General features: G+C 37.1%; 1 non-coding gene across 1 annotated transcript; it reads right to left on the bottom strand.

The window, feature by feature from the left end:
- Nucleotides 1–4,551: 4,551 nt before the first annotated feature.
- LOC127077813 (small nucleolar RNA R71) lies at nucleotides 4,552–4,658 on the bottom strand. Its single transcript, XR_007787584.1, has one exon. It is a non-coding gene; the product is annotated as a small nucleolar RNA R71 (small nucleolar RNA).
- Between the last annotated feature and the right edge of the window lie 8,203 nt (nucleotides 4,659–12,861).

Raw genomic sequence — 12,861 nt, 5'->3', positions numbered from 1 at the left:
GCCCCGACATAATGCAAATGTCCTACATGACATACACGACTTTACGACACAAACAATATGACAACATGAGCAACATAGTAACTTATACAACATCGGCAACTTAGAAATCAACTTTGGCTTGAAAGCCTTCAACTTAGCAACTTCGGAATTGTTCCATAAACCGGAACCATATAACAACTTAACTGTGCCGACAATCGACTATACAACACAATTTCGACAAAACAACGTGATAAAAACCAACTCTTAAGTTACCCGACTTACCCCGACAAATTTTGTTAAATTTCAGGAAACTTCGTTTTCCGCCTAATTCGGCTAAACTGACTAAATTGACATTGTTTATATTAATAAGTCCTACTACTTATGCTACTAAATATTCCTATATATTCCCCTTAAATCAATTTACTTCAACTGCTTATTTCCTATACAGTGTAATCTGCTACTGGTATGCTCCTGCTATAAATATCAACTGCTACTGCTACTGCATATGCATACACTGCAATTCTTAATCCAACTAATACTAATTAATTTACTACTAATGTTAACTTATTAATATTATGAAATACTAACTTAATTACTTAAGTAATATATATTATGACTTTTTGGTATCCATTCCTACACATCATGCGCCTATCTTCACATCATTAGTTCAACTCTCCTTTATTTAATTCTTATGACACATTACCTTGTTACTCACTTGGTGTATTACTTTGTCTTGGTTACTGAGAATTTAATTGTTACTCCAAGTATCACCTTTATTTTAATATTCCTCCTCCCAAAATACTTGCAGAACCACTATTTATCATGTGACTTGATAAAGGTACACCATTTTTCCTTTTAGGCATCAGCTCCATCTATACATATGTATTGCTATAAAATCTAATTCCATCACTTATTGAAAGGTTAAGTAAGATAATTTGCCATTCCAATTAATAAACGCAACAACTACATGATTATTTAATTACACCACAACTTAATATATATATATATATATATATATATATATATATATATATATATATATATATATATATATTATTAATATATATATATATAATATATATATATATATATATATATTATATATATATATATAATGTTCAGTACTAGCAAGTCAAGGAAGAAGCAATATAGGAATATCACTTCTTGCGCTACAGTGTTGACGAGGAAAACAATATATACGCTACTTTTCTTTTTGTTCTGTTTCTAAAATCAACCAATTAAGAATGGGTCTCTATAATATACCAAAATACCAATTCCAAACCTAATTAATTTATCATATTTTCAATTATAAAATCTGAATCTCACCCTTACCTTAGGTTTGGATTGAAGGTAGCCCAAAAATCTAATTCCGGAAATCGCCTCCGATTGTAGTTTTCTCCTCGCCGTTCTTCTCTCACGGTCGCACAGAAAAATCAGTTTTCTTCTTCTTACTGTTATGACCACTTCTTCCACTACTTCTATTTCTTTTTATTAAAAACTATACTAATTCTTTTTATTAATAATGGGCCTAACTATAACACCCCCTATTTTACTAATTCGCACATGATATTAAGCCCACTAACTCAAATAACACAACAACTATATTATTATTTCTAATAATATTTTCTACGACTTTCGACTATATTTCTGACTTATCGATTAAATCAACCACAACATAAAATATATCGACTAACCACAAATAAATACTTAAATAATAAAATAAATAAATAAATATTTGGGCGTTACAGGTTGCCCCTGTTGAAGTGCGGAGGATGTATGATATCCATGTAAAGCAAATGAGAGCATCTCATGCCAATCCTTGTATGTGACAACCATCTTCTGAATAATCTTCTTAATATTCTTGTTTGCAGCTTCAATAACCCCATTCATCTTAGGTCTGTAGGGAGAAGAATTATGATGTGCAATCTTGAAGTCTTTACAAAGAGCTTCCACCATATTGTTATTCAAGTTCGATCCATTGTCAGTAATGATCTTACTTGGCACACCATAACGATATATGATCTGATTCTAGATAAACCTTTCAACAACTTGCTTGGTTACATTTGCATACGATGTCGCTTCAACCCATTTTGTGAAGTAGTCAATTGCCACCAAAATGAAACGATGTCCATTCGAAGCTTTGGGTTCAATCATCCCAATCATATAAATTCCCTACATGGAGAAAGGCCATGGGGAAGAGATAACATTCAATAGTGTTGGAGGAACATGAATCTTATCAGAATAAATTTGACACTTGTGGCACTTCTTCACAAACTTGCAACAGTCAAATTCCATTGTCAGTCAATAGTAACCTGCTCGCAACATCTTCTTCGCCATTGCATGTCCATTGGAATGAGTACCAAAGGAACCTTCATACACCTCAGTCATCAACAAGTATGCTTCGTGTCTATTGATCACACTGAATCACACCGTGTTTTTGACTCAGATTTCACATGTTTATTAGGTATTTATTATCATTTTCCTTGTGTTATGCTCTATTTTATGTTGTTTTTAGATATTTAGCTCTTTTGGGACCCTTTTAGAAGAAACGAAGCAAAAAGACCAAAAATTAGGGTTTTTTGGCAAATATTGTACACATGGTGTTATGCATGGCGGCCGCTATAGGAGAAGCCATGACTCATTGGCCCTCAACCAGGAGGTAACCGCCACGATCCCATGAACTTACCCATTTCCACACATGGCAGGCGCCATGAAGGGGTGGCAGGCGCCACCTTTGTATTTCACGTTCCCACTAAGGAGAAGTTGAAGGGCACCATGGTCTTTGCAAGCTGCTGAATTCCTCTATAAATAGGTCGTTCTAGTTCATTTCCAAATCATCCAACTTAGTTTACAACACTAAGACTATATTTATCATCTGTAAAGCGGAAATCCGTCACATCGAGAGGTTATCGCACCTTAGTGAGATTGAGTTGGAGCACTTCGATTTTGTTGTCGTCTTTATCTTCAGAGTCGAAGGTTTATTTTCCTTGTACCAGATTTAAAGCCTCTGTTTAGAGCAGGTTCTTATTTAATCGCTTTTATTTATTTTTCTTGCCATGCTTTACTTTATTTAATTCCTGTCATTGTCTTTACTTTATTTAATTTCTTGTCTACGCTTTACTTTATTTAATTCCTGTCATTGTTTTTACTTTATTTAAATTTCTCTCCATTATCTTTATCGCTCGCTTTAATTATTTTACGCGCTTTACTTGTTCTTTACGCCTTACATTCTAAAACAACTTTTCATCATGATCAATATCGTCGTGTTTGTTTGTATTACCATGTCTGGCTAAATCTTTCAAAGGTTAAAATGTAAGGATCGCGGTTAAAGAGATGTTTCACATATTGAATCTGTAGAAATGCTTTAAAGGTTGTTTTGATTTTTAACTCGAGTTTTCTGAAACAAACTTGGTTAGTTTTAACTACTCAATGAGTGCGAAAGCACCCTGGCTTAGTTAACTAGGAATTTTTATCACTTTAAGGAAAAACGATTTTTGAAACTGTTTTCGGACGCGTTGATAGATTTAAAATCAGGAAACTCCTTGGGTAAACTTTCCAAATTAAAATAACTTTTCAACTAAGTTTACGAGTCTTATTTCTTAAAAATAAGTTTACTACTTTAACGTTCTGCGCACCTTTTATAAGTGACAATAAAAGGCCTTAATTTAAGGGTAAACTCGGTTCTGAATATGCGAAAGTGACAGTTCCTGTTAAATGGATTCTTTTCAAGAGTAGAAAACATTGCCCCATAAGTAATTCTATTTAGACAATCGAAACATCGTTTAACTGACGTGAAATACATTCAAGCCTGTCTTTATCTGCACTATATTTAGTATTTTCTTTATTTACTATTATTTTGCAACATCAATATCTCTTTTATATCGCCTTAGATAAACATCATAACGGTAGTAATCGATAGATTGACGATTTGGTTTCTGTGGGATCGATATTCTTTTATATTACTTTGATGTGATTTGTGCACTTGCGAATATAGCGATCAAGTTTTTGGCGTCGTTGTCGGGGATCAACTTCGTCAAATTTCGTACCCTGTTGTTACACCATCTAGACTAAGGCATTATTAGCTGGTAAATATGAAGAACCCGTAGTACCGTAAATTTAGTAGATCCTTTAGCGGAACCCGAACGTTACACTCGTACATGCCTCTTACTCATCCGAATCAAGAAAGCTATGGCCGAGAATCGCGACCGGAGACCTCTTAAGGAATTTTCCAAACCCTCTGATGAGGAACCTAGTTCTAGTATAGTAAACCCCCTCATTCCTGCCAACAATTTCGAACTGAAACCATCTTTACTGTAATTAGTGCATCAAAACCAATTCACGGGTCTCGCTACTGAGAACCCAAATCAACATTTAAAAGTCTTCATCCAACTGGCCGACACCTTTAAATCCAACGGTGCTTCATCTGATGCGATATGTTTGAGATTATTTCCTTTCTCCCTCAGGGATAGAGCATGTTCATGGTTAGATTCACTTCCAGCTAACTCAATAGCTACCTGGGAAGACCTTAGAAGAGTATTCCTTGCTAGATATTTTCCCCCTAGTAAGACTGTTGTTCTTTGAAACCAAATAACTAGATTTACTCAAAACCAAGGAGAATCACTCTTTGAAGCTTGGGAGAGATACAAAGAGCTATTAAGAGTTTGTCCACACCATGGCCTAGAACAATGGCCGAGCGTTCATACCTTCTACAATGGACTCCATTATAACAAAAAGATGAGCATCGACGCTGCCGCAGGTGGCGCGCTGATGAACAAACCTTACCCTGAAGCTTGTGACCTAATTGAGGATATGGTCCAAAACCATTACCAATGGGGAACTGAACGAGCATCAATAGAGAAAAAGGAGACCCAAGGTGGAATACATGAGATAAGCTCTATGGATATGATGCAGGTGAAAATGGACGCTTTAGCCCTTAAGGTCGAACATATGTCTACAAACACTAACACCGCAGTGGTAGTCCACACAGAGTGTGAACTTTGTGGATCTAAAGGACACGAATCGGCAGAGTGTAACCTTTTAAACGGCCTGAACACCGACCAAGTGAATTACGCCCAAGGTAACCCATTTTCTAACACTTACAACCCTGGATGGAAGAATCACCCGAATTTTTCCTATAAAAACCAGAACCCTATCCAAAATTATGCACCTCAGAGACCACAAGGTTATCAAGCCCAAAAACCAAGTCAACCTATGCAAGCTGTGCCCTAGAAGCCTAACCTTGAGAAGATCATGGAGAGCTTTATATCAGGCCAGACTCAGCAAAATAAAGAATTCCTAAACCAGAACATTCACGTAAACGAACTGATAACGCAATTAGGGACCAAGGTTGATCAGATAATCACTCACAACAAGATGCTTGAAACCCATATCTCACAGGTAGCACAAAACCAAGCCCCACAAACTACACCTGGAGGACAATTCCCTGGACAACCTCAACTTAACCCTCGAGGGCAAGCTAACGCTATCTCATTACGAAGTGGGACCGCTTACGAAGGGCCTCATAACCCAGCAATGAGCGAGTCAAAAGCTTCTTAAGAAAATATACCTACCAACCAAGAAGAGGAACCGGTGGAACCCGAAAAACAAGTCGATCAAGAAGGAGAAGCCAAGGATAAAACTTACAAACCACCACCCCCGTACAAACCACCAATCCCATATCCGCAAAGACTTAAACAAACCAAAATCAATAATCCATACCAAAAATTCATAAAAGTAATAGAGAAGCTTCATGTAGAGATTCCTTTTACCGAAGCCATCACCTAAATTCCATCTTACGCCAAATTTCTCAAAGACATCTTAACCAACAAGCGTAGGCTCGACGATCCCAAACCCTTGGAATGCAACTTTATTTCCAAGAATAAACTTGCTAAGTAGGAGAAAGACCCTGGTAGTTTTTCTATACCTTGCATTTTGGGGAGTCATGTGATTGATAAAGCTTTCCTAGACTTAGGCGCTAGTGTGAGTTTAATGCCCTTGGCTTTGTGTAAAAGGTTAAACTTAGGAGAATTACAACCAACTAAGATGTCCCTCCAATTAACTGATAGGTCTGTTAAGTACCCTGTAGGCATTTTAGAAGACATCCCAGTTAGGATCGGTCAATTTTATATCCCAACAGACTTTATGGTCATGGATATCAAGGAAGACGACGATATCCCTATCCTTTTAGGTAGACCATTTTTATCAACAGTCGAAGCTATAATAGATGTTAAAAGAGGAAAATTGACTTTCGAAGTAGGGGATGAAAAGATAGAGTTTATTCTTTCAAAGTTCCTGATGGCACTAATCATAGGAAACACATGTTACGCGACCGATATCATAGATGAATGCATAAGGGAATTTGATCAAGAAGAACCTGTGATCGAACCATTTTCAAACCCGAATGAAAAGGATGACGAGCTAAAGGAAATGGAACCTCACATTAACGAATGTTTGGATCTTACCTCAGACCTTTCACCAAATTCTCAAAAACCAGCTCAAGCACTTAAGGAATTACCCCAGAACCTAAGATATGAGTTTTTGGATAAAGAAATGAACCTCCCAGTAATAGTTAGTGCCACCTTAAACCAAGACAAGACAAACCAACTCTTGAATGTTCTACGAAGATACCCCTCTGCCTTAGGATACAAAATCTCTGATTTAAAAGGTATAAGCCCATCCGTGTGTACGCACAGAATCTCGCTAGAGGAGGATTCAAAACCTTCCAGGGAACACCAGAGAAGAATCAACCCTGTAATGAGTGAGGTGGTCAAGAAGGAAGTCCTTAAACTGCTAGAAGCTTGTATAATCTATCAGATCTTTGATAGAAAATGGGTAAGTCCTGTACACGTGGTACCCAAAAAGGGAGGCATCACAGTCGTGCAGAACGAGAAGGGCGAGCATGTAGCTAAACGTATAGAAGGCGGATGGCGTATGTGCATAGATTATAGGAAGCTCAATAAGGCAACTAGGAAAGACCATTTTCCCCTTCCATTCATAGATCAAATGCTTGAGCGTCTTGCCAGACACTCTTACTTTTGTTATCTGGATGGATATTCTGGATTTTTCCAAATACCCATACACCCCGAGGGTCAAGAGAAAACAACCTTCACATGTCTTTACGGAACGTTTGCTTACAGACGAATGCCGTTTGGACTCTGTAATGTGCTAGCTACTTTCTAACGTTGTATGATGTCAATCTTCACAGATTATCTCGACGAAATTATGGAAGTATTTATGGACGATTTCTCGGTATGTGGGTTCAACTTTGAGAATTGCCTCATTAATCTTGAGAAAATCCTAGAGAGATGCGTAGAAGTTAACCTTGTGTTAAACTGGGAGAAGTGCCACTTTATGGTTAAAGAAGGCATAGTGTTAGGATATATAATATCTGAAAGAGGCATTGAGGTCGACAAAGCAAAGATAGAAGTTATAGAAAACCTTAACCCTCCTAAGACAGTTAGAAAAGTCCGTAGTTTTCTTGGACACGCCGGTTTCTACCGACGCTTCACCAAGGATTTCTCTAAAATAACAAAACCCTTGACTAGCCTTCTGATGAAAGACGTTGAATTTGTTTTTAATGAAAAATGTATCGAAGCCTTTAATCGGTTAAAACAAGCACTAATTTCAGCACCCATTCTACAAACTCCGGATTGGACTAAACCATTTGAAATAATGTGTGATGCTAGAGATTTTGCTATAGGAGCTGTTTTAGGGCAAAGAAAAGATAAGAAATTACATGTAATATATTACGCTAGTAGAACCCTAGATGCCGCTCAACTAAATTATACAACAACAGAGAAGGAACTCCTAGTCGTGGTCTTTGCAATTGATAAATTTAGGTCTTATCTTGTCGGATCTAAGATTATAGTCTATACAGACCATGCAGTTATCCGTTACCTTATAAGCAAAAAGGATGTGAAACCTAGATTACTCAGATGGATCCTTTTGCTACAAGAGTTCGACTTAGATATTCTAGACAAAAAAGGAACAGAAAACGTAGTTGCGGATCATCTTTCCAGACTAGAGCATTTGAAGCCAAACCATTTACCTATAAATGATGATTTCACCTATGACAGATTGATAGCTAAGTTAGGTATCGTTCCCCTTGTACCTGATAGAGACAACTTTGGGACAGTTTCAGAAATTAGCAGAGTACCATGGTACGCTGATTTTGTGAATTATCTAGCCGCTGATATCATACCACCTGACCTCAATTATCAACAAAAGAAGAAGTTCTTTAAAGATATAATATATTTCTATTGGGACGAACCACTCCTTTTTAAAAGAGGAACAGATAACATCTTTCGACGTTGCGTCCCGGGAGAAGAAGTCAGAAATATCATAGAGCATTGTCACTTTTCACCCTATGGTGGACATTCAAGCACATCCAAGACATACGTTAAGATCCTTCAAGCTGGTCTTTATTGGCCAACACTATGGCGTGATGTCCATACTTATATTGTTCAATGTGACTGGTGCCAACGCGCCGGAAACATCTCAAGACGCGACGAAATGCCTTTGAAGAACATCCAAGAAGTAGAATTATTTGACGTTTGGGGTATTGATTTCATGGGACCTTTTCCATCTTCGATGGGAAACAAGTACATTTTGGTAGTCATTGACTATGCGTCCAAATGGATAGAAGCTATAGCCGCACCCACCAACGACACAAGAGTAGTCATCAAGATGTTTAAAAATAATATTTTTCCCAGAAAAGGAGTACCACGACTTGTCATAAGTGATGGTGGATCACATTTTATATCCAGGATATTTGATAAACTCTTAAGAAAGTATGGAGTAAAATACAGAGTAGCAACACCATATCATCCCCAGACTAATGGTCAAGTGGAAGTATCTAACAGAGAGATTAAGCAAATCTTGGAAAAAAACTGTTTCAATATCCAGAAAAGATTGGTCTGAAAAGCTAACATAAGCATTGTGGGCTTACAGAACTGCTTACAAAACCCCTATTGGAACTACACCATACCAGTTAGTCTACGGGAAGTCATGCCACTTACCTTTTGAACTCAAGCACAAGGCATATTGGGCCATTAAGACCCTGAATTGGATTACCTAGCATCTGGCGAGAAGCGAATCCTCGATATCCACAAATTGGAGGAACTCCGCCAGAACGCTTACGAGAATGCCATTATATACAAAGAAAGAACCAAATCATGGCATGACAAAAGGATTGTGAAAAAGGACTTTAATATAGGCAACTCTGTTCTCCTTTTCAATTCGAGATTACAACTTTTTCCAGGTAAGCTGCGTTCGAGATGGACAGGCCCCTTTAAGGTTTCCAAAATCCTAAAATCTGGAGCAGTTGAAATCCGGAACAATTCCTGTACCCCGTTTATGGTAAATGGACAAAGACTGAAGAAATATCAAGGAGGTGACATCCCCACAGAATGCCCTGACCATACTCTGATCGACCCTCCAGTTCCTACCTCTGATATATAAAGTTTGAATCGTCAAGCTAACGACGTTAAACAAGCGCTGCATGGGAGGCAACCCATGATTTCTTTTCCTTTGCTTTACTTTTACTATTTCAATTTACATTTTCATTTGTTTTATATATGTATATATCTATGTTTAGACTAACATTTACAATATTTGCAATTTCAGGTGTCCTCTGTTTTTAACCTAACTTTTCAGGATGGAGAATTTCAACATTATGCCAGTGATCTTTCGTGACCCAGTTCAGGAGCAGCGCTACGCCATGCTTTCCCAGCGTCCAATGCTGCCCACCAGATATCCTGATTCAAGCTGCATGGAGGCATTAGGCATTGAGCCTAGTGTCAGGCATTTGTGCAATCAGTTGCAATGAGATGAGTATACTGATGCGATGCATGTGACTTACAGGAACCTCACTTTGGAGTTCTTGAGCTCGCTGAACTATGAACCCTATGTTGGTCACGCTAGTGATGGTGGCTACATTAATTTCAGGTTGTTTGGGACAAAATACACCTTCAACCACAAGCGTTTCGGTGACTTACTTGGATTTCAGACTGCTTATGATGCCTCATCTGAGCTTCCTATGAGCTATTTCATGAGTAGAGATGTTGAGAAGTTCTGGAGTGACATTACATATGGAGGTAGCCCTTACCCTTCCACCCAAATCTCTAACAAGATTCATAATACTTAGGTTACTCACAGGATCAACTAGATTGATCCTAGGACATGTGCTTTTGTTAATTTAGGTTTTATAAATGATGAACATTTCGACAATGCTCTTAGTTTGAAAATAACATTCAAAGTTTAAGAGTAAATGCAGAAATATAAATACAATGTAAAGAAGGCTTCAAAGTAAAACTGCAATGAAGATAAATGGCTAAAATGTAAATGATTTCATAAAAATGTAAAAGTATAGTGATCACACGAACATTCTCTCAGCAACTCGTTTCTCAATACACAAATACTTATAGTAAATTTGTGAGTTTTGTACAAGATGGAACACACTGAATCCTAAACACTGAGACTCCTATTTATATTAATTCGAAGTAACTGTAACAAACAACCTCTTCTCCAAAAGATGACACGTTTTCGTCTGCATGCACTTTGCTATCCATAGCTTTCCACATGTTCTTCCAAAGAAACAGATAAGGACAAAAAACAATTATGAGCCTTATTTGAATTTACACTCCGTCGAACACAACTCCAACGAAATGCCTTCGTCGAATTGCAGTTTGAACCTAAAAATATTTCTAAGTCCCAAACCAACATTTCCCTCAACGCAAGGAGATTTCTTCGAATAAAAATTCTTTCTGTCAAAAGAATCATATTCATGTATTCTTTTCAGAATATTTCCTTTATCTTTTCTAGTTCATCTCAAACATTTCCTTAGTGTCAAAATTCTAGCTAACAACGCTAAAATGCACAACTAGACTCAGATGATACCGTCCAATGTACATAAGTGTTATTCCCTAGTTTTGACATCATGTAAAACATATCTAAACGGAAGAGGCACTCACAGGCCGAATGATTGTTGTTGACAAAACCAACAAAAAATGTTTTATACATGCTCGTATGCATAGGTGGAGCTAAGGCAAGAGGAAAAACGTGATGTTAAGTCTCTTTGATAGGGAGACAAATACAAAATTATATCTACAAGCAATTGGGTAACCCATATCAGGAATGTCCTCCATTGATCAATACCCTGCACACCCAAGTGTTCTACTTATAACACATTCCTAACTGTAAAGACTGTGTCATAGAACAAATTGAAAAACATTTGAGGGTGTTGATGAACTTGAGTATCTAATTGTGTCTGAATTAAAGGCCACGACTCTTCGCCCATTCCAAGTAAAGTTGCAATAGACTGAAAACTAGAAATTTCCATCGTCACCCACATCAACAATGTCATCAATGTATGGATGTAGGAAATCAGGAAACTGAGACAAGTAAACATGTCTCAAAGATGCAGTGGACGATTGACTTCTAACCAACATACTTGACGATTGACTCTCAGTTGGTTTTATGCATGATCTCTTTGTAGTTTGACTCCCTAGTGAGCCCCCTCACCATACTCCCATTATGAACGATCATGATGCACATCACTCTCTTGACCCTTTATGCTCTTATTAACCCCCCTTTTGGAATGTACTTCACCGGTGATGGACACATAAAAGTTGTGGATGAATGTGTATTTCCCGAACCTTTTTCTTCAACACCCTCTGGCCTGCAATATCTAAAGTACTGAAATATGTCTTCAATTATTCACATTCTGCTTCTAAATCCAATTGTGTACCAATTTTTCATGTCTGGCATCATGCTATTCAACATGTAATTTCTTCCAAAAAACATGAATTTGTTATAAAGGAACATGATTGCCTTGTATTTGGAAACCGGAAAGTTGACACACACACACACGGTAACCCATGTATTCTTCTAATGAAGCAACCACATGTATCTTGGCTTGCACCAACAAATTTAACCCTTTCTAGTTCCTCTCCAATGTGTTGTATACACTGTCTTAAAACAAAACTGTGCAAGTTGGTATAAAATGGAGTGTTATAGCGATGCTTAATGTTGACAATACTTTTTTGAAACGAGACTCTGATTGAACCTAGCTACAACTTTAACATGGTGTTCATAGCAACCCAACTTCGACATAAATCTTCCTGACTTGTAGTCAACATGTTTTTTAGTCTATAATGTGAAGACTCCACCTTAAAAACCATAAACAGAAAGATATGTTAAATTATGTTTAATCATGTAATAACATCAAAATGACGTTCATGTACCTGTTCGTTGTTGTGTTCCCTAAATGAGTGACTTTGTTAGTCCAAGCAGCACCAAACCTTTCTTTATAAGGCGTCAATCATGTTTCACTTACATACTTAACAAATAAAGGAATATCAACACAAACAGTCTCAAAGTGCTTCAAGTGTTCAACAAAATCAGTTTCTCTATTAGCATACATGATGTTGTTCCATAAATCCATGATATGTTCTTGTCTTTATGATTTAACATACTCTTTACATTTCATACTAACATTTTTTAAAATATGGAACGAACACAACATATGAGTTAAATTTGAAACACAACTTCCATGGCATTCATCAATGCAAGTTTCTGGTCCGTCACCACAATATTTGGTAGCAAATTCTCGGAAGAGAACAACTCTTTGAGATTCTCAAGTACCAATTTGAAGTTATCATCCATTTCATGTTCCAAATAGGAAAATCCAACCAAAAACACCAACTTTGTTGATGTAACACCAACAATCTCAAGCAGTGGTAGCCGATACTTGTATGATCACGATGCACATAATCAACAATCTCATAAATCAGAATATGTCCGAAAGATATCAAAAATCAACATTTGGAAATTACCTATTTGTCTTGTATGTACAATCAAAAATCAACACTAAATAAAACATAT

Source organism: Lathyrus oleraceus, chromosome 4 (genome assembly GCF_024323335.1).
Source record: "Lathyrus oleraceus cultivar Zhongwan6 chromosome 4, CAAS_Psat_ZW6_1.0, whole genome shotgun sequence".
NCBI lineage: Eukaryota > Viridiplantae > Streptophyta > Magnoliopsida > Fabales > Fabaceae > Lathyrus > Lathyrus oleraceus.
This window is presented reverse-complemented; position numbering and strand designations above follow the sequence as displayed.